The sequence below is a fragment of the Sciurus carolinensis genome, chromosome 7, assembly GCF_902686445.1.
Source record: "Sciurus carolinensis chromosome 7, mSciCar1.2, whole genome shotgun sequence".
Taxonomy (NCBI): domain Eukaryota; kingdom Metazoa; phylum Chordata; class Mammalia; order Rodentia; family Sciuridae; genus Sciurus; species Sciurus carolinensis.
The window spans coordinates 116,928,833-116,950,407 of NC_062219.1; the positions used below are offsets into that span (position 1 = coordinate 116,928,833).

General features: G+C 37.2%; 1 protein-coding gene and 1 non-coding gene across 2 annotated transcripts in view; both read left to right on the forward strand.

Annotated features, from left to right (window-relative positions):
• The window catches only part of Btbd9 (BTB domain containing 9), a 387,287-nt gene that overhangs the window by 172,241 nt on the left and 193,471 nt on the right, over positions 1–21,575 (forward strand). The window lies entirely within an intron of this gene.
• Positions 7,044–7,117, forward strand: Trnaa-ugc (transfer RNA alanine (anticodon UGC)). Its single transcript has one exon. It is a non-coding gene; the product is annotated as a tRNA-Ala (tRNA).

Here is a 21,575-nt window from a genome sequence, read left to right on the forward strand (position 1 = left end):
CAGTTTGGGAGGTCAGGAAGTCTAATATCAAGATGCAAGCATCTGGTGAGGGCCTTCTGGCTGTGTCAAAACATGGCAGAGGACATCACATGACAGGTAGGGAGAGGGGGCATGCACACTCATGAGAACTCCTCTGTGGGTGCTCATACTACTCTCAGGATAACCTGCCCATTGTAAGGATAAAGACATTAATCCATTCAGGAGGGCAGAGCCTCCCTGACCTAATGACTTCCTAAAGGTTCCGCCTCTCAGCCCCTTAAAGTGACAATTAAATTTCAACACAAGTTTTAGTGGGAACATTCAAACCATAGCAGTCTTCCAGGAAGTACCTTTTGATGTTTAAATGCCAGGATCTATCTCATTAATCTTTACATCCTGTTCTGCCTGACCCTTACCCCCCTACCCTCACCAGCATCCTTCCAGCACCTCCAACCTTGAGAGGAGCTGCTCTTTGTTCCTCACTCCTTTGAAAAGGTCTAGTTACCTCTTTATGCAAATATAGAAAAGTACCTTCACTTATGCAAATGTTGGACATTAACACTTGTAGTGCCCAGGAGCAATGTTCCCTCAAACATTACACTGTTCAGGAGTAACAAACTATGAAGGTTAAGCTACAGGAACAGTTTAATCTTGTAATCAAATAAGACTTACTCTGTCTAACATAGCACACATAACTACTTCATTGTTACTGGGCTGCATTGTAATTAGTCAAGTAGAGAACGGTTGACCTAAGAGAATGCAATTAGTATTTCTCTTATACAGTGAAAGTAGATCTTTGTGGGTTTTCTTTTCTTTTTGTTAGTTCTCCATTACCTATAATTATCTTTACTATTGACAGTTTTTCTTGAGACTGCTATAATTTAATCTTTCTTGTGTACTCATAAACACACAACTCCTTCGACATACGGGTTAGAAAACCAAAACTCTGGCTAGTACTTATGTCTGCAGGATCTCTTTTTTTTTCCCCTTTTAGAGAGGTGTCTTTTCTGTACTTGTTAAGAGATGCAGTTTGTGGTGTGTGAACCTTTCTTAACTCCAGTCCTACACAGGAATCATTTGGGGAACTTTGACAAAACCCAAATGCCTGAATCCTGTCATTGGAGGAGGTCTAAGGATTTCCCAGAAAGGGGGAACTTCAAAATGAATGGGGTTCTTGGCAGATGTCACAGAAATTAATTTAAGGATGTGTCAATCAGAGGCACAGAAAATTTATTTAGGAAAGCAAGCAGTGCACATTCAAGGGAGCATGTACACCTTCCTGAGAGTGAGAGGCACTTGGAATTCTTAGGCTCTTCCTTTAAAGGCAACATGGTGAGGGATGGCATAGGAAGGTATGTAGGGATGACGTCAATCAGTCTGGTGATCGCAAGATGGTTTATGGTAGTCTGGCAATTCTCAGGGTCCTTCAGCTGGCATGGTTGCCATTATCTGATTAGTAGATAATGTTGAAAACATCCTCTAAACCATAGGTTTCTTATTGCGTCTCTTTGCTTAACCTGTTTATTACATGGTCTGATCAACAGTGCCCAAGGTAATTAATTTTCATACATGAGTGAATTTTTGGTAATTCTAAGATTAACAGATTTTCCAGACATTTGGAAATGACAGGCTTGAGAGAGAACTGGCGTGGGGAGTGACAGGCCTGGGAGGAATACTGACCTCAGGAGGGAAGGTATGAGGAACATTAGCATCAGACTTTTAAATTAAAGTTATAGTTTTTGTTTTTTCTTTTGTCTGCTTTCTAACTAATTTTTTATATTTCTTCTATCCTGTCCCAATTCCATCTTACAGAGAGTCAGACTGGTCGGGGGGGGGGAGGTGATCTGCCATCAGTATTTTTAATTTTTTTCTAAGTTCCTCAGATAGTGTTGATATGCAGCTAGGGCTGAACACCATTGCCTGTAAAGGGACAGAGGTACAGTGTGATGATTTGTCCACGGAGGATCAGCGCAAATATCATGGTGTGTAGAGGGCAGAGAGGTCCTTCTGGCCTGGGATGTAGGACACAGAGTGTTGAGAGAGTCAACCTAGGAATCTAGGAGACCAGAAATTGAGTTTTCATTCAATTATTTGGAGGAGGGATTAGAGGCTGGATGGTTTGCCTTCCAGTCCAGAGGTGATACCACATCAAACATCTTCATTATTTACTGCAACTCATGGGAATAGACTTAAAGTGCTCTAGACAGCCCCTCCTCATTTTGGAGGTTCATTCTGATCTTCCATTTTATACAGATACCAAGAATTTAATCAGATTTAGCTTCTGAGCTAGACTTACCACTAAATACTAAGTGATGACAAGCGCCAACTGGAAAGTCTTCTCCATACCCTCTCCTTAGATGTACCTTACCCATAGATACTCAGCTTGAAAGGAATTCTAAGTTGTCCCTCTCATTAGTAGATGAGATAGTAATACCTGTACGTGTTAAATGTGCTGGTTAATGTTACACTAGTTCTCTAAGTATTAGAACTAAATAAAGAAACACTTCTCTTGCTATAAGTGCATTACTTTTTCTAGCACATCACACTTCTATTTGGTATATTCTCTTGAATATTTCCAGTAGAATAAAGAATTCCATATTTTGAGGAGAGATTAACTTTTGGAAACTTCTGCAGCTTAGCCAGATTTATGCCTAGTAAATGGAGATCTGATATTTGTGCTCTATAATTGACTGAAAATTTGTAGTGAGCTAGAGCATTGTCATCAAGCCAGTTGTTGGGCCATGTGACACTTTTCCTGTATCACTGAAAATTTCTCAATCACTTCAAAATTTCTTGCTTATAAACTGAAAGGGCAGTATGACCTTGTGGGATGAATTTTGAATGGACTATGCCATCAGCTTACTGATGCCTGAAATTTCTTTAAAGGAGGCAAAGATTTTCATTCCACAATTAGAAGTGAAAACTTTAAGATGCAAATGCCTCAGGGACATGACCCATGTAAACTCATTCACTTGTTCACAAGTTGTGGTCAGTGAGTGAGTGTCAAAATGACTCCAATAGCTGCCACTTATTTAGTTCTACTTAGGTAGAACTTAGGTAGATCTAGCTCTTAGATGCCTTGAATACTAATTTCCAGTCATTCACACAAAAATGGAGCCAGGCAAGGTGGCCTGCACCTGTCCTCCCATCTTCCACCCAGAGGCTGAGGTAGGAGGATCACTTGATCCCAGGAGTTCAAGGCCAGCCTGGGAAACACAGCAAGATATTCATCTCAAAACAAACAGACAAGCAAAGCAAAACCAAAAGGAATTGTCAGTATGATTTCTATTTTGCAATAAGGAAACCAAATTTCTGAAAGGTCAAGTAATCTGACCAATATCATGTAGCCAGTAAGTGGAAGAGGTGTATGTGGCCTGAAACCTGTCATGAACTATTTGAAAATATAATCATTTATCCACCTAAGACAAATAGGCCTAAACCAAATTTTAAGATTATAAATACATTCTTTTAATCCATGTATCTGATTTATTGGTTTCAATTATATGATTTAACTATAGAATCCCAATGTTAACATTTATCCTTTGATCTACTGTATTCCAGAGTTGTTGACCATTGTTATGTTTTGGGTATGAAGTGTCCGCTGAAAGCTCATGTGTAAAACAATGCAGGAATGTTCAAAGGTGAAATGATTAGATTATGAGACCTGCAGCCTATCAGTAGATCAGTTCATTTGATGGGTTAATAATTTGAGTAGATTATGAGGTGGTAGCTATAGGTAGGTGGTGGGGCATGGTGAGAGGAAGTGGGTGACTAGGAACTTGATTTGGGGTTTATGTATTTTGTTCCTGGCTTCTGGGCTTTCTCTGTGCTTCCCATCTGTCCTAAACTGAACACCTTTCTTCTGCTGTGCCCTTCTGCCTTGATGTTCTGCCTTCTCTCGGTCCCAAGCAGTAGAGCTGGCTGACTATGGACAGCGCCTCTGAAACCATTGTCTCAAATAAACTTCCTCATCTAAGTTGTTACTGTCAGGTATTTTGATCACAACAAAAGCTGACTTACCCAACCATTTTGACTCTTAATTCCCAAAGAAAAATGAGGGTTTATTTATAATGACCTTCTTGGCATTAGTATGTGGACTCTTTGGTCACCTTATCATAGTTTATGGAAGAATTAATGGATTTCAATCAATGACATCAAGACATCTGTGCCTAGAAAACCCTGTGTGAAATAATGTGACCAAATCATGACATCTGAGGAAGGTTTTAACATGGAGATAATCTCAGTGGTCTTCTTGAGTGCCTTTCATTTTTCACATAAGATCTAGTTTTAGAACTAGAGATCCATGTTCTACAGGGGATAGTTCCTCACTTACTTCACTGGGAATATTGGTTCTTATCAGACCCAGCATGCCCTTTTTAAAAGAAATATTATGCAGTGCTCCTTACCATCCTGAAATAAAATTTGTAGAAAATATAACCTACCTATACACATGAATTCTTTTCAAGAAATCAATATAACCTCAACTGATTTTTTAGTGGAATTTAATGTGGTGATTCTAAAATTTATAAAGAAACATAAAGGGTCAAAAATAGCCAAGTCACTTATGGAAGAGATAAGGGTGGGAAAACTTGATTTATTAGTTATCCGGATTTATCAGGAAGGGGCACCTGAGGGTTTCTGAGGTGCTGGGTGGGAGTACACTTTACAGCAACTAAGGTATGCCTTTGTGTTTTATTTTTGTGTATATTGGTTATATCACAATGAAAAGAGAGTTTGAATAAATCAATATTATGTTCTTGCTGTGCCATAAAGGAGAAATGAAAGGAATGAATTAGACTGGAAGACAGAATTACTCTAACAGATTCCACAGTGCCCCCTAAGGTGGTACTACCCCCACTGATAGCCTCCGGTTTAGAAAATTACTTGTTATGGAATTTTTACAATTATGTTTGATACTGTTTTTTTGTTTGTTTAACCAACTAAAGAGCTGTTTTAAAAATATATACTTTTTATTCATAACTGTATACATATGTATGTGTAAAATCACACACACACACACACACACACACACATATAAAAATCTGTAGGTACTGAGAATTGAATGAACCCAGGGGTGCTCTAGCACTGAAGTACATCTACTCAGTCCTTTTTAAAATCTTTTGGTTTGATACAAGGTCTTACTGAGTTGCCCAGGGTAACCTTGAACTTGCAATCCTCCTGCCTCAGCCTCTGGAGTCACTGAGATTGCAGGCATGTACCACCACACTGGCTATATTTTTATTTTATATTTGTACATAGTAATTGTATGTATTTGTGTGGACCTTGTGACATTTCAGTGCATGTATACAATGTGTAATGATAAGATCAGGTTAAATGCTGTTGTCACCTCATAAATTATTTCTTTGTATTAGGAATATTTAAAATCCTCTCTAGTATCTATTTTGAAATGCTAAATTAATTTTGTCAACCATAGTTATTTTATGTGCTAATTTTAGAATCACCACATTAAATTAGAAATCTTTCCTCCTGTCCACCTGCACCCCGTACCCATTAACCTCTCTGATCCCTCCCTCCCCACACCCTTCTCAGGCTCTGGTAACACTATTCTATTCTCTCTCCCTCTCTCTCTCCCCCTCCTTCCTTCTCTCTCTCTTTCTTAAATTTTTGTTGTAGTTGGACACAATACCTTTATTTTGTTTATTTATTTATTTTTATGTGGTGCTGAGGATCAAACCCAGTGCCTCACACGTGCTAGGCAAGCACTCTACCACAGAGCCCAGCCCCTATTCTCTACTTCTTTGAGATCAACTGTTAGCTTTAACATATAAGTGAGAGTATGAATATGAAAGTTAATATTTCTGTACCTGACTTTTTTCACTTAATATAATGCACTCTGGTTCCATCCATGCTACCGTAAATGATAAGGCATCATCCTTTTTGTGGTTAAATAATAATTCATTGTATATATATACCACAAGGATAGTTATGTCTTAGTTATCGCAGATCCTTGTGTGCTACACCCATGACAACTGATCCTTAATGGAAACTGAGAGCAACTGATCCTTATTTTCAGTGGCAGTCATTGATACCTCTGGCCAAGCTTTCAGCATTTTGTATTTGTATTCCCAATTTCCTTTCTTTATTTCTTTTGCATTATTGATGTACTCTGTACTTGTCATTAATGAACTTTTAATTATTTATTCCATTGAAAATTTAACTTTGGTTAGAACTTCTATTATCTGACTAATGCCTTACTGTTTGGTATCATCTCAAAATTCTGTTGAATGTATTTTTTATCTGTTTATCTGATCATGGATAAAAATGTCAGGCAAGCATCTTGGTTATGACTGGTCATTTTATTACGATCACTAAAATTCTTTGCTCTATGCATCTTTGTCCTAAGGCCAAGGCAGAAGCAGACATGTTTGAGATGGACTGTCCCATTTAAAAGTAGCCCAGGACATGTATGGACTACTTTACAGTAAGAACCTTGAAGTCAGGCTTAAAAAATCATTAAATTACTCATAGATAATAATAAAATTTGAAATCCAAACATACATTCAGAAATAAGTGAATAAAAACAATCTTGTCTTATAAATTATCCTGACTTCTAAAACTGTACATAATTTTAGGACATTTTTAGAATTTTTATTAAATATAATTTGACATTATGAGAATCTTACCCAGTCTTATCACTATGACATTTTAATTTTTTACCATATTAAATAGTTATAAAATATTACAAAATGTGTAAAATCTTTTAAAATTCTGTGCCTTCCTTTTTCTTACGTAACATTCAAAAAAACTTCCTCCATGTAGCTATCATGGCTACCAATTTTAATTGCTGCATAGTAGTACATCTTTTTGATGGAAGGATAGTTGGATTTAACAAGTGAGAGGAGTTCACAAAGGTCACAAAGTTGACCCAGGGATTTTACTGAGGCACAAGTTTGAGTCATTGCTGATACTGTCCATGGATGCCAAATGAGTTTCCTAGCTTAAGAATGATGCAGTCCTCCACTTAGCACGAACATTTAAATGCTATCTTGTTTTTTACTGGTTCTTATATGCAAAGTAACTCTTAAAAAACAATTAAAGAGGGCTGGGGATATAGCTCAGTTGGTAGAGTGTTTGCCTTGCAAGCACAAGGCCCTGGGTTCAATCCCCAGTACTGCAAAAAAAAAAAAAAAAAAAAAAAAAATTAAAGAAAAATATCCTCACAGAGTTAGGTAAGTTCCTGAATATTGTTTACTAAAGTAATGATGTAGAATAATGTTGATTTTAGTGCAAAATTTACTTTATAGTCTTCTATAACATGATAATAATTTGATAACTATTATCATTATAACATTATTATTGTTATTGAAAGCTTTAAAAGAACATGACTTTTTAAAGTTTTATTTGTCAGGGAAGTGAGATGTTATCAGTATTTTTCAAATCTGTAGATTGATAAGTACCTTCGGATAAATCAATTTTGACTATTTTAGTTCTAGTGTAATTAGTTTATATTCCCTTGTTTTTAGGCATTTAGTTTGAAAGGAAGATTACTTTGAGCACCATAAAAGGTGTTAAAATTCTCTCTCTCTCTCTCTCTCTCTCTCTCTTCTCTCTCTCTCTCTCTCTCTCTCTCTCTCTCTCTGCTAGGGTACTGGGGCTAGAACCCAGGGTCTTGTGCATGTTAGGCAAGCAGTCTACCATGGAGCTATGTCCCTAGCCTTCTTTGAATGTTTTTAAGAGCCAGTATTTTTTAGTCTTTCAAAATTAGCATGTTTTCTTCTTTCTGGTCTAGATCATATTCTGATTCTTTTAATCACAATGAATTTAGAAATTTCAGGTCAAGTAAAAAGACTGCTAAAAAGGTCTCATCAATTAGACTTTCAGATATGTTCAAATATTTCTGAATTTTTATAATAGGTCAATTGAGAAAGAATTCACATTCCATGCAATTCATCTGTTTAATGTATACAAATCAGTGGTTTTGGTATATTCAGAGTTGTGCAGCAGTTACTGCAGTTAATTTTAGAATGTTATAATCACCTCAGAAAGCAATGCTGTATCTTGTAACTGTCACCTCCCTCCTTCCCCTTTCCTCTCTACCCCTAAACAACCACATATCTTCTTTCTGCCTCTATAGATTTAGCTATTCTGGATGTTTCATGTAAATAGAATCATATAATATGTGACCTTTAGGGTTTCATTTTTGAATGTGTGTTTGTATATACACAGGATTGAACTCAGGACCTCACACATACTAAGCACATGTTCCATCATTATGTTGGACTTTGTATTAATCCATTTTCTGTGACTATAATAAAACACTGGAGTCTGGGTATTTTATAAAGAAAAGATATTTACTTAGTTTCTTGTTTTGGAGACTGCAAGCCCAAACAGCATGGCATAAGCTCCAGTGAAGGCTTTTCTAGCTGTGTTACCTCATAATGGATGACATCATGAAGGATAGCACATGTAAGAGGGAGAGGTAGAACGGGGAAACCATAGTGGCTGGGGAGTGACCAGGCTTCTTGTTTTATAACATCCCTCTCTTGAATACTAACTCCTCTGTGTACCATGAGGAGCAACTTTAATGTACACCAAGGGCCTCACCCTAAGTAAGACCTAACAATCTCTCACTAGGCCCCACCTCTTAAAGGTCCCATTGCTTCTTAGCCACACTAGGGAATCAAGCTTTCAACACGAACCTTTAGAGGGCAAACCACATTCATCACAGGAGACTTATTTCACTTAGCATGACATTATCATGGTTCATCCATGTTGTAACATGTATAATTACTTCATTCCTTTCTGTGACTAATCGTCCATTATGTGAATGTACTGCATCAATTGAAATTGGAATTATTCAAGAGCTTAAGATCTCTGACCCTAGGACTGTTGCTTACTTGGCAGTAGAAATGAGTATGAGATTTTTTTTCTCCTATAACCAACCTCAAAAAAGAATAATCAGTAAATGAAAAATGTGTTCTCACCCCTTTTATATAGCCCTCCCTGAGATCAGAGATTGCAGGTAAAAAAACTTACTCAGAACCTCCCTCAAACAGAATCCCAATTAAGCCATTAGGATAGGAGAAGGGGGAGCAGAGGACTTAGGCCACTATTAAATTGAACCTTAACTAGTCATAATCTCTATGGAACTTCAGTAAAGAGTCAGGGTCCATACCTAAAAAGATAGTAAAATACATTAATAGAGCAAATTGCCAGTATTCCTAAGTAAAGGTAAATCCCAGACTCAGCTTTCATCTGTTATTTTCCTTAAATACAAGCTTGCAGCTATTTTCTAAGAATGGGTTTTGTGACCTTTAGCTTACTTTACTTAAGAACAGTGGCTGGACTGGGCATGGTGGTGCAGGCCTGTAATCCCAGCGGCTCGGGAAGCTGAGGCAGGAGGATATTGAGTTCAGAACCAGCCTCAGCAAAAGCGAGACACTAAGCAACTCAGTGAGACTAGGTCTCTGAATAAAATACAAATTAGGGCTGGGGATGTGACCCAGGGTCGACTGGCCCGAGTGCAATCCCTGGTACCCACCCCCCAAAAAAACAAACAAACAAACTTAGGGAGCAATAATGGAAAAGAGATTGGGAGGTCCTGCCATAAGGAGGAAGATCTTTACTCTGAGGGACCTGGGAAATTTCAGGTCCATTAGGGAATTTTCCTAAGGATCTCCGGTAGCAAGCAGGAAACTCACTTGCTCGCTCACTCACACTCACGGTCACACACTTCTCTACATCTTTCCCCGATTGTCTTTCTGTTTGGTTGGGGATCTGGGAGCAGGGTGGAAGTGGTAGAGATGAAGAGGAGAAATGGAGCGAATACATTTGGGTAGATGAGTTCAGATGATCTGATTTACAAATGGACAACCTTATATACAATTAGACCAATTTCTGCATCTGAGCTGTAACATTTACATGGTCTTTGTGCAATCCTAAACATATTTCTCCCTATACTTAGAGTCAGAAAGAGTGATTTTGTATAATTTATTTCCCTTGGAAAGCTCATCTCATACCAACAGTTTTGTTTCATCAAGATCCTTTATATTTTTCCCTTAAATTTCTAATGCAGTTAAATCTGACTCTTTATGGGCCATAAGCAAAGACATAAATGATAATAGAAAAAAACATTCTTCAATTATAGAAGGCAAGAATTCTAGGGTACATTGTTCAGCTGCTTTCTTGGCCCATGCTACCATGGCAAAGCTGATAAACTACTTTTAAAAGTTTTTAAAAAAATTTTTACCTTTGGGGAAAAGTGGCCTGGGTGATTGGTTATCCAAAACAAATGCTACTTGAAATTGTGGGAAAATGAAAAATCAACTAGAACTAATATTCATACAAATATTATTTATTTATTCAACAAATGCTAGTTATATGTCAGTATTTTATTTAGTGCTGGGGAACAGAGGTGAATAAGAAAAAGCCTCACCCTCTAGGAGATTACATTCTAGGTAGAGCATATAGATTAAAAACCAGTTAAACCTCATATTTGCCATAAGTTAAGAAAGAGAAGGCTCACAATAGAAAGCACACCTAGCAGCCTAGGAAAGCATATCAGGTAAAAGGAGAAGCTGGCAAGGCTGTTCAGTAACCCCTGTGTTTAAGGGACAGAATAAAGAAAGAGAACCACACATAAAGAAGAAGGGTACTGATGAAGAGCATAGGAAGAGGCAGGAAGAAAAAGGGACCGAATAGTGTCACAGAAGAATGGGGTAGTCAGTCACATTAAGAGTGTGCAGCAGTCAGCAGGACTGAAAAATATCTGAACAGATCCAGTGTAGTGGTGGGGGCAGAAGACCAATGGCAGCATGCTGAGGAATAAATGGAAAGAAAGGAGAGGAGATTGATGTGAAGGAAAGGAAGGAGAAAGGGCAGTAGCCAGAGGGAGGACATAGGTTTGGGAAAAGCTTTGTTTTTTCTTTTTAATAACATATGGTTGGGGGAAAATGATGAATTCAAATCAGCACGGTCCTGTGACTTGCATCTTCCATTATTCAAAGAATTAGTAAAATTTATTGGTCGAGCCACTATTAGCTATTATTTTTGAGATGCTGTGGCACACAAAAGACAGCTGTAAAAACTGGAGAATAGCTCCTGGATGACCTCAGTAATTATGGATGTCTTTGTGTTCCAGATAGCAGGGAGGGTATTACAACCTGTCATCAAACAATCCACTTAAAATAAGCACCTTGACAAAGCAAGAGGCGCTGAATACCAATGACTGTGTTTTTGCTAACGGTGAATTTTGTCAGTTGTTAAATTTTTTAGTGATAGGCAGTCTGTGAACATAAAGAGCAGACAATCAACGTAACACCTAAACTTTGGTGAAACTTTTGGACTACTCTGAACTGTACGAATGTTAAGTGGACCAGAAGCTGGCATAATAGCTACAGTAACACCACCAGTCACTTTAATAAGTGTTGTCTGTGTGGCAGGCATTGTGCAGAATGTACATATCATAACAACCCAGATACTTTATTATTCACATACTTTATTATTAGCTACTTCATTATTCCCATTTTTATGGATGGGGAACTTATTGAAAGTTACTCATGAGGTCAGTGGAATGGGAGGGCTGAAGCAGGCATCAACAGGTTTCTAATCTGAATTCTGTTTAAAAAAAAAAAAAAAAGCATCTGTGTGATTGTTGGCAAGATCCAACATGGAATGGTGTCCTACTCTTTAAAAAGAGTGAGGTCCTAGAATACTTATATATGAAAATGACTTGTAAAACTAAAATGTCATGTTGTGTGCCATTTTGAGAAAATTATGGCTCTTTGTGATCTCTGAAGTGAGAAAAGTGAAGAGTAACTGGCCGGTGTAGGCAGAACAACCCAGATGATTAATTGGTTAAAAAATAAGCCCCCTGAGGAGAGACTTACAACAGGCCTTACACACTGGAAGTCTAAATGGCATTTTTGTTTGGCCTATACTGTATAAGGAATCTGAATCTGATGCCAACCCTTAAAAACTAGGAAATTTTCTATTAAAATATACAAATTACCAGCTGTCCTTGAAAAAGAGAAAACATGGGACTGGGGATGTGACTAGTGGTAGAGTGCTTGCCTAGCATGCGTGAGACCCTCAGTTAGATCCCAATACCACCAAAAGAGAATAGAAGGAAACGTTGATACCACCACACCTAACTCCCCACCCTGGCCTGCAGAATCTACGCACAGACTGGCAGTTCAGCATGCCCCCAGCTTCTCTACCAAGGCCACAGCCACCACATTCCAGTGTGCCTTTCCTTGTCTAGACCATGTGACCAGAGAGGAGTCTAACTGTGGGAAAGGATACTTTTTTAAAAGAGGGGTATTATTGTTCTTCTAGAGGGAGTAGTTAAGAAAAAGGAGGGAAGGACCACAGGAAAGAGTGTGGGAAGGGAGGTAGGATGGAGAAGGATGGAAGAAACTGAAGAAACTGAATCAAAGCATCAGTTTGGCAGGTAGGCATGGTTTCCTAAGGTGTAGTCAGGTGGAGCATACTGAATCACTCCAGGAGCACCACTTTATATATAGTGCGCAAAAGTCGCCCTTGGCCTTGCACCCACACATCTACACTGTATGCTGTTGGCCGGACTGGAAATTACTAAGGCAGTTCACAGAACTTCCAACTGTGCAGTTTTTTTTTATGTAGCCCAAATGGCTGCTGACTCCTTAGTACACTGTCAGGAAAGAGACCTGAGCGTCTCCAATGACCCTGCGTTCCTACCACAGGGTGTAAGAGGGTGTGTTTCCCACAGCCTTGCCAGCACAGTGTGGTTCTCAGACATTTGGAGGTCTGCTTGGTGACAGCTCTTCATTTCTTCTCAGGAGGGAGGTGGAGCATATTCGTAGTTTGGGAATACTTGACAATTCTTTTTTCTGTGTACTCTGCTCAATTTTGTCTTCTGGTTTTCTACAAAGGCTTAAGTCCTTTATTTTTAGGAGTTCTTTAGGAATATTAACCTCCTTGTATGATAGATGTTACAAATATTTTTTTCTCCATTTGTTATTTTTACTTGTGTGGGTTTTATTGTTGTTTTCTATTTACTGTCTTGAATCTTGCTTCTTTTCTATTTAGTCAAATTGACTGGTCTTTTTCCCTTTGCTTCTGGATTTCAAGTTACTTAGGAAATGTTTCTCTAACTCCCAGAATGTATTATGTATTAATTTTTTTTTCAATTTTTATATTTGAATCTCTGATTCATTAGGAATTTATCTTCATGAATGGTATGAAGAATGGTCTGATTTTATTTTTCTATATGACTATCTAGTTAACCCAATGACACTTATTATCAGAGGTGTTGCCTGTATTATATAGTGTGTGTATATTTTCATATGCAGCTTAGTTCTATATTTTTTATTTTCTTCTCCATTCCATTGAGCTCTCTATTCTTATGACAGTATCACATTATTTTATTTATAGAACCTTTATAATATGTTTTAGTATCTACTTTTGTTATTAGGGTTTTCCTAGTCATTCTTACTTGGTTGCTCTACTAAATTAGCCTGTTTTGTTTAATTCTGGGTGGAGGGGAATTATGATATTTTTATTCAGCTCTTATTAAGTAGTGACAGACTATAATCTTGAATCTCCCCTGGGTACATAGATGTCTATTTGTTCATCTCTACTTTTTTTTTTTTTTTTTTCATTACTGGGGATTGAGCCTAATGGTGCTCTACCATTAAGCTACATCTTCCACCCTTTTTAGTTTTTATTTTAAGTTATATCTTGCTACATTGTCCAGGCTGGCCTGTGATCCTCCTGGCTCAGCCTCCTGAGTCACTGGGATTACAGGAGTGCACCACTACACCTGGCTGTTCAAGTATACTTTTATGCCATGTTCTTTCTTAGGTGTGCTCCACCTTTATTTGGGCCAGGTTAAATTTGAAGAGATGGTTAGAATATCTGAGAGGAACTACCTGGTCAGCCGTCAAAATGTGAAGCAGAAACCCACAAGAGAAAGAGGTCAGGCTAAAGATACATGCTGGGAACCACTTTCACTAATAACATATGATTTCGTGAAATTGCATTTTCATTGTTACAGCTTTAAGTTAGTCATTCTAACATTCTCTAAGGAACTTACTCTTTGAAGACATTTAATTCAAAGGAAATGTATGACCAGGTAGCATTTTCATATCAATGAAACTTATACAGCTATTTTAAAAAATATATGTATAAACCACAAATTATTCAGTTTAAAAAATAAAAATGTTTATGCTTTTGAAATTATTTCATTAACTAAATTTTTGTTTCTAATTTCAAGATAAGAAAGTCAATGTTTTGGATTTTATCGACTATATAAATATTTAAATAAAAATCTTTGGTATTATTTAAGTCATTAATTCCTTAGAACAAATGGAGTGATAATTTTTTTTAATAAAAACTCATTGATATGCTATAACCCAGAAAACATAATGGCTTAGTTTCAAAACTTCATAATTACACAATTGGGTTCACCATAGGATATGACTAGATGAATTTGTTTTAATTATGCTTCGACTTTAGTTTTATATTTGGGAAATCACATACACATAAACCACCCATACGGTTACATATTTTAGAGTTAGCCTGTTCAAGAAATTCTTAATCAGAAAAGTAAATGAGAGTTTCTGTACATGTTTTTCTGTATTTTAGAACCATTTTGTAGATTAAAAATAAGAATTTGAAAACAACTGCTCACTGCTACACTATCTTATGTGTTATTTTCCACTTCAAAACTAGTTAATATTAATTAAACCCTCATAGATCATCTCCGAAAAGTAATGCCATGGTGTTGCAGATTAAGCTTGCTTAAGGAATCCAGATAAATCACATTGCATTGTAGGCCCCGACAGTTTCTCCATTGGATAGTTATCTAGTTGTCTCTTTTTCTGTAGTATCAGTACCTGCAGTCGTACCTAAAGCAATAGAACTTCATAGAACTCTCCCTCTTACTACTTAACTTTAGGCTTGGAGTATGCTGAGAATAGACTGAGACATGATTGTGGAAATGCCACTCCTTTAGCTTTATTCCAGAGAAAGAGTGCTAAACACAAAATTTGGAACCCTGTTGTCAGCAGGCTTAGGAAATAATGCAGCCTGTTGTCTATTCTTTGCATATATCCCTCTTTTTTCTGTCGATTCTACACAGCAGCTGTTTTCTTTAGAGTATTTGTAGTTTGTATGTTGAATGGTTTTCAGGGATTTGTTGGGCCAATATGCAAACATAATGACCCTCACAGCTGTATCTCTTGACACAGGGCTAAGGTGTCAATGTAGTAGTCTTAGAATTATTTCAACCCAGGCATAAGACAAACTGGTATGTCCATCTCCCGATCCATATCACAAAACTTTGGCTTTTTTAGCCTTCGATGGATTTAATATTTGGTCATTAGAATAAGTGTACAAAAGAAAAAACAGAGTATCAGACATTTTTTAAAAAGCTAGAAAAAGATGTGACATTGAAGTGTTGCTCAGACTACATCATGACTACTAAACAGTATCATGGCAGGGACAGTCTTAGGAGAACAAGATTCCCAGAAGTTGGGGACAGTTAACTGTTCCTCTTACCTTGCAGGACTGCTACAGAGAAGCATTCTTACTCACTATGTAGGTGCCATGATTTTAAATCATGTCCTTCAGGTGTGAAAGTAAAACGCTTACTTTTAGGTTATATTTCATTGGGATTCCATTTCTGGGGGAAGATCAGTGATCTGTAGGAAGAAAGCAGAGAACAGCTTTCCTTGGACATATATCTGATCGTATGTCAAGTTGGCCATTCAGGTCCTTGAATACAAGGATTTTTGAATTGATCCTGATGAGAAAGGCAAGCATCATGGATTCTGTTAGTCTTCTTATTGAATCCAGTATTGTTAAGTATTAGCATATTTTTTTCAGGATTTCCTATTGAATATTTCTGTGGCCACAAACATAGGAAAGCATTGTGAAAATACCCTGGGAAAATTACATATTTCACTTAAAAACAAAATCAGTCCCTTAGCTGATTTTATCCTGCATGTTTCTCCACATTTAACCTTTAACTACCCAACCTGTCTCCCTTTTTCTCAGAACAGAAGGAAGTCTAGCACATTGGGAAAATGACTTTAAATACATGCCTGAAATTCTTTAAAACCCCAGTCAGATTCTGCAAGGGCTTGATAACAGGTTGCATTCAGGAATTACTGACTGGTCTGCTCTTTGTCCTGATCCAGGCACAACCAGGTTGTGTTCAGGCATCAGAGAGGGTAAACAGCCTGATAATTAATTGGTCTTGAACATAAAATTTCATGGAACCAGAATTCAAAATTGATTCCCAACTGAAAGATCCTCCTCTCTTATTGCTCTGAAATGATCTTTCAATTTGGGTTCATTCTGAAAGCTGCCATTTGAATTGGACTGGGAACAAATGTTGGAATTTACTGAAAACAACTCATCGCTTAATCTCTGGCAATTTCATTTTATTATGTGATCAACAGATGTGTTACAAGTTGGATTCAAAAGGAAAATAAAGTTTGAACAGTTGAAGTATGATCATTAAATAGTTTTCCAGCCTGAAAGAAAATAAAATTAAAAACCATTTGAGAAATACTTGAATGTAACACTTTTTAAAATTATTTTTTATTTTTTATTTTTTTTGTGCTGTGAATGGAACCCAGTGCCATGCTAAGCACGTGTTCCATCACTGAGCTGCACCCCCAGCCCTTCAACACATATTTTCTTCTGCTCTTTCCTGTTCACTTTCATCTCTGTCCTCCTGGTTTTGTTTGTTCATTTACATAAGGCAATCAGGTAGTAGAACAGAAAAAGGAATTTGTACTCTGACAGCTTCAATTCAGGACCTGGTTCTGCTGTTTACTAGCCATGTGACTCCTTTTTAGACTGGTTTTTAGTGTCCCTGAGCAAGGTGTTAAAAGTACCTGTCTTACGTTCCTCACCAAGGCAAGTCTTGATTTCAGATGATAAGATTCCAGTGGACACTTTAATTTCTTCCACTGTGATTCTTCTTATTGAGATCACACATCCAGGACCAGTCCTTTAATCTTATAACACTCTTTTTGAGGGCCGGGTATCAGAAAACTATTTTCCCAAGTTCTTTCACTACCATTGAACTCTCTGGAATTGAGAATACCAAGTCCTTCCTGTAAATGAAAATGTAATTCCCTAATCTAAGAGCTCTTTCCAGGTACCGATTCTAACAAGAAATCTAATGGAATGGTAATGTATGTATATTCCTATACAGTGTGATATGAAGCTTGCTTAAACTTGCTGATAGTAGAATTTGGAGATTTTTTTTTTTTATAAAATCAATTCTCAGACTGTAGATCACAATCTCAACATCACTTACAGCTTTGGCAAAGAATTTTGCCTTTGGCCTGTGCTGATGCTTTATAGTTACTCTTCTCCAAGTCTCTAAAATGTTCTGTATAAACCAATGATTATACAGAACATAAGAAGGTGTGAGGTCCCCCTCCCACCGAGTTACAAAGAAATTCTTTCCTTTTCTCTCCTTGCCCTTTACCTAATAGGGACCTGTGAACATGTGTTGGATGTAAGCTCATGTTTTGGGATCAGAAACCCAAATTTTAACTCACTTGAGGGTAGCTTAGCAGCACTTCTCTCTGCTAATTTCATAGCCCATCGACATTCTCTCTACTATTGCTGACCCCTGACACACCTGTCCCAAACATCTTCACAGCCCTGCTTCCCTGGCTATGGCACAGTCCTGACATTGTGAAGTATTGTAGGTATTAAATTGTTTAGCACCTTAAAGACCACCAGAGTATTTGTGATTCATATGGAAACATGAGTGAACTTTGTGTCTGCTTTTCCTGATTGCATTGATTTCTGTTTATTTGAGAGTATTTGGCTTTTAACAATTATAGAATAAATCTGAGTTAAATAATTTGACGGTTTTTCTGTTACAAAACAACATTTTATTTGCACTGGGATTGCAACACTGTGTGTGTGTGTGTGTGTGTGTGTGTGTGTGTGTGTGTGTCCATGGGTGTGTATGTGTATGTGTTTTTACGACAGAATTGATAAAATGATTAATATGTATTTTTTTAGGAACTTGATTCTCATTATAGCTTCAGAATTGGAGCTGAGATTAAGTTTCTGAATTTGAATTTGATTTTTCAGACTTCTAGCTCCCTATAAGTTTTTATGTGCTGATGCAGGGTTGCTGTTTTTAGGTCACAGCCATTTGGCTTTTCTAGAAGCTATTCTTTTTCTAAGTGACTGACAGGAATCATTACTCTCTATGGCAAGAAACGAGAAGTTGGCAGAAGCCCTACAACGACTGTCCAACTGGATTTATTTTTTTTAACTATTGTGCCAATTTCCAAATTATCTTCAGTTATAGGGCATCTGCTTTCAAAGTGGGTGATACACATGTAGTCACAGCACTGCCCAGGTTAGTTGTGAGGGAACCAGAGGTCCTTCGTTTAGACAGGATTTTTATTTAGCACTCTGGACAGAAGCCAGAGATCACAGTGTATTCCTAGAATTGTCCAAGTCAAAGCCACACCATCAGGCAATTTCTGTATTTGTTCCTGAAATTCTCACTTTGTGACTGATTCCTTCTGACTGTTTAGAGGTATGAATCAGACAAGGATCACTTTGTAATGATTGACAGTAAGCACTAACGGAGTCAGTGATTATAGCATTATTTCCTTCCTCAGCCTCTTCCCAGTATGAATTTTAAAACACTAAGAAGAAAAGGGCCAGGGCTTTAACCTGAAGAGATTTCTGAATTTCCCTCTTGTATGAGAGAATTAATTGAGGTAAAAAGTATTTGAAGTAGCAGCCGCTCAGGAGCTGAGCTCTGCCATTTCACCTGGAGTTAAACATGCCCACTTTTATCACCTGCTTTGCTGGCTAGGGCCAATTTGATAATAACAAGCCCAGAACAAAACACATCTGTTTATTTTCCCTTATCTGCATTAACTACTAGAAATGCTTTTGCTTGTTTGAGCTTTGCCCTCCCTAGAATCTTGATATTTGTTTTGAATTTGGTTTTTGGCAGAATGAGAGCCCATGCATGCCAGGCAGGCTCAGGGATGTGTATTTAGTAGTTTGGGATTTTGTTTTCTTTTTTTATTGACTTGCTTTGGGCTGAAGCTTTCAGATTTTAAATGTCTGATTCTTCCATTGTCCTAGCTGTGCTCTCAGTAATGAATGCATCCTCTCTTTTGGAACTGTGCTGGATAAGATGCAAATGTGTCTCTTCTCTGCTTCTACCTAGTGAGTTCACCCAACTGGGTTTACTGCTTTTCAGGATATTAAGGACCCACACAATTGTGCTATGGTAAATGAAGAGTACCTGCTCTTTATGTCTGCTGAGGGAAAAAATGGGCAAGTGCTCTCAGGGACTGAGGATGTATTGACTATTTTTTTTTTAATTGATATTGACTATTTTCTTTTAATTGAGAGATAATTTTCAAACTATAAATTCACTTGAAAGTATATAAATAAGTGGTTGTTAGTTTATTCAGAAGGTCGAGCAACTGTCACCACTATCCAATCTAACATTTTTGTCCCGCAAAGAAACCCTGTACCTGTAAGCAGTCACTTCCCATCCCTTCTCTCCACAGCCTCTGGCAGCCACTAATCTACTCTGTCTTTATGGATTTATCTATTCTGGACATTTCATATAAATGAAATCACATATGTGGCATTTTGTGTCTGGCTTCTTTTACTTTGCTTAATGTTCTCAAGGTTCATCTAGGTCATAGCAAGTATCAGTACTCCATTCCTATTTATGACTTAATAATGTTCTAGCCTCTGAGTATACAACATTTACTTGTCCATTTATCACTTGGTAGATATGTGAGTTATTTTAATCTTTTGACTTTTGTGAATAATGTTGCTGTAAACATTCATGGACAGTTTCTGTGTAGACATAAGTTTTCCGTTCTCTTGGTTATATACCTGGGAGTAGTCTTGTCGTGTCTCATGGCAGCTCTGTGCTTAGCGTCCTGAGGAACTGCCAGGCCATTTTCTATAGGAGCTTCCTGTCTTCCATTCCCAGCAGCAGTGTGGGTTGGTTGTGATGGTTCAACATCCTCATCAGCACATGCTGTCACCAGACTTATCGATTACTGTGGGCAGTTAGTTATTGTGCTTGGATTTTCATTTTCCTGATGATCAGTGATATTGAGCATCTTTTCTTGTGCCTATTGGCTATTGGTGTATCTTTGTTGGAAAAATGTCTTATTTGGTTCCTTTTCCCATTTTTTAATCGAGTTTTTGTTTATATACCCATTGTTAATTGGGTTATTTGTTTTTCTAGTTGATGAGTTTTAAAAGTTCTTTATATTAGATACTAGAACCTAATCATACATAAGATTTGGAAAGATTTTCTTCCATTGTGTAAGCTGTCTTCCTTCCTTCCTTCCTTCCTTCCTTCCTTCCCTCCCTCCCTCCTTCCCTCCTCTCCCTCTCTCCCTCTCTCCCTCCCTCCTTCCCTCCTTCCTATTTTTCTTTCTTGTTTTGGTGGTAGGGATTGAACCCAGCCTTGCACATGCTAAGCATGTGTTCTACCACTGAGCTATACCCACAGCTCTACTTTCTTGGTAATATCCTTTGAAGTACAAAAGTTTTTAATTTTGATGAAGCCCAGTTCATCTATTTTTTCTTTGGTTGCTTGTGATTTAGGTTTCATATTTAAGAAATTGTTGCCTGATCCAGAGTCATGAAGATATACACCTAAATTTTCTTCTGGAAAAGGAGAACTTTAGTTCTTATGTTTAGGTCTTTGATGTATTATGAGTTCATTTTTATATATGGTGTGAAGCAGGAGTCTAAATTCATTCTTTTTTTAATATGTAGATATTTATTTATCCTGGCACCATTTGTTGAAAAGATTATTCTCTCTCCTATTGAACTAATTTGGCACCCTTGTCAAAAATCAGTTGGCCATAGATGTGTTGGTTTATTTCGAGACTTTCAGTTTTATTTCGTTGGTCTGTATGTCCATCTTTATGCCAATACCACACTCTTTATTCCTGTAGTTCATAGTAAGTTTTAAAGTCAGGAAGTTGGAGTCATCTAAAATTTAATTTTTTTTAAGTGGAAGGCTATTATTCTGATTATGCTGGATCCTTTCTATTTTTAGGATCAGATGGTCAGTTTGTCAGTTTGTACACAGAAGCTAGCTTGGATTTTGAAAGGGATTGCATAGAATTTATAGATCATATTAGTGAGTACTACCATCTAAACTATGTTAAATTTCCAATCCATGAACACAATATGTTTTTCCATTTAGTTTGTCTTTTATTTATTTCAACAATTTGTTGTGATTTTCAGTGTATATCTCATACTGTTGCTAAACTTCCTTCCAAATATTTTGTTCTTATTTATTTTTTTGCAGTGCTGAGGATTGAACCCAGAGCCTTGTACATGCTACACAACTGCACTGTCACTAAGCTGTACCTCAGTGTATTATTTTTATGTATATTAATACTATTGTAAATGGAATTGTTTTCTTAATTCCATTTGCCTATTATTGTTTGTTATAGAAATTCAACTGATTTTTATGTGTCAATTATAGTAACCATTATATAAAACATCTTCCTATTAGAATTTCAAATATTGGAACCAATTTATAAAGCCATTTAATTTTCCTTGGGATTATTTTAAGAAGAGACTATGGATAGTTAACATTT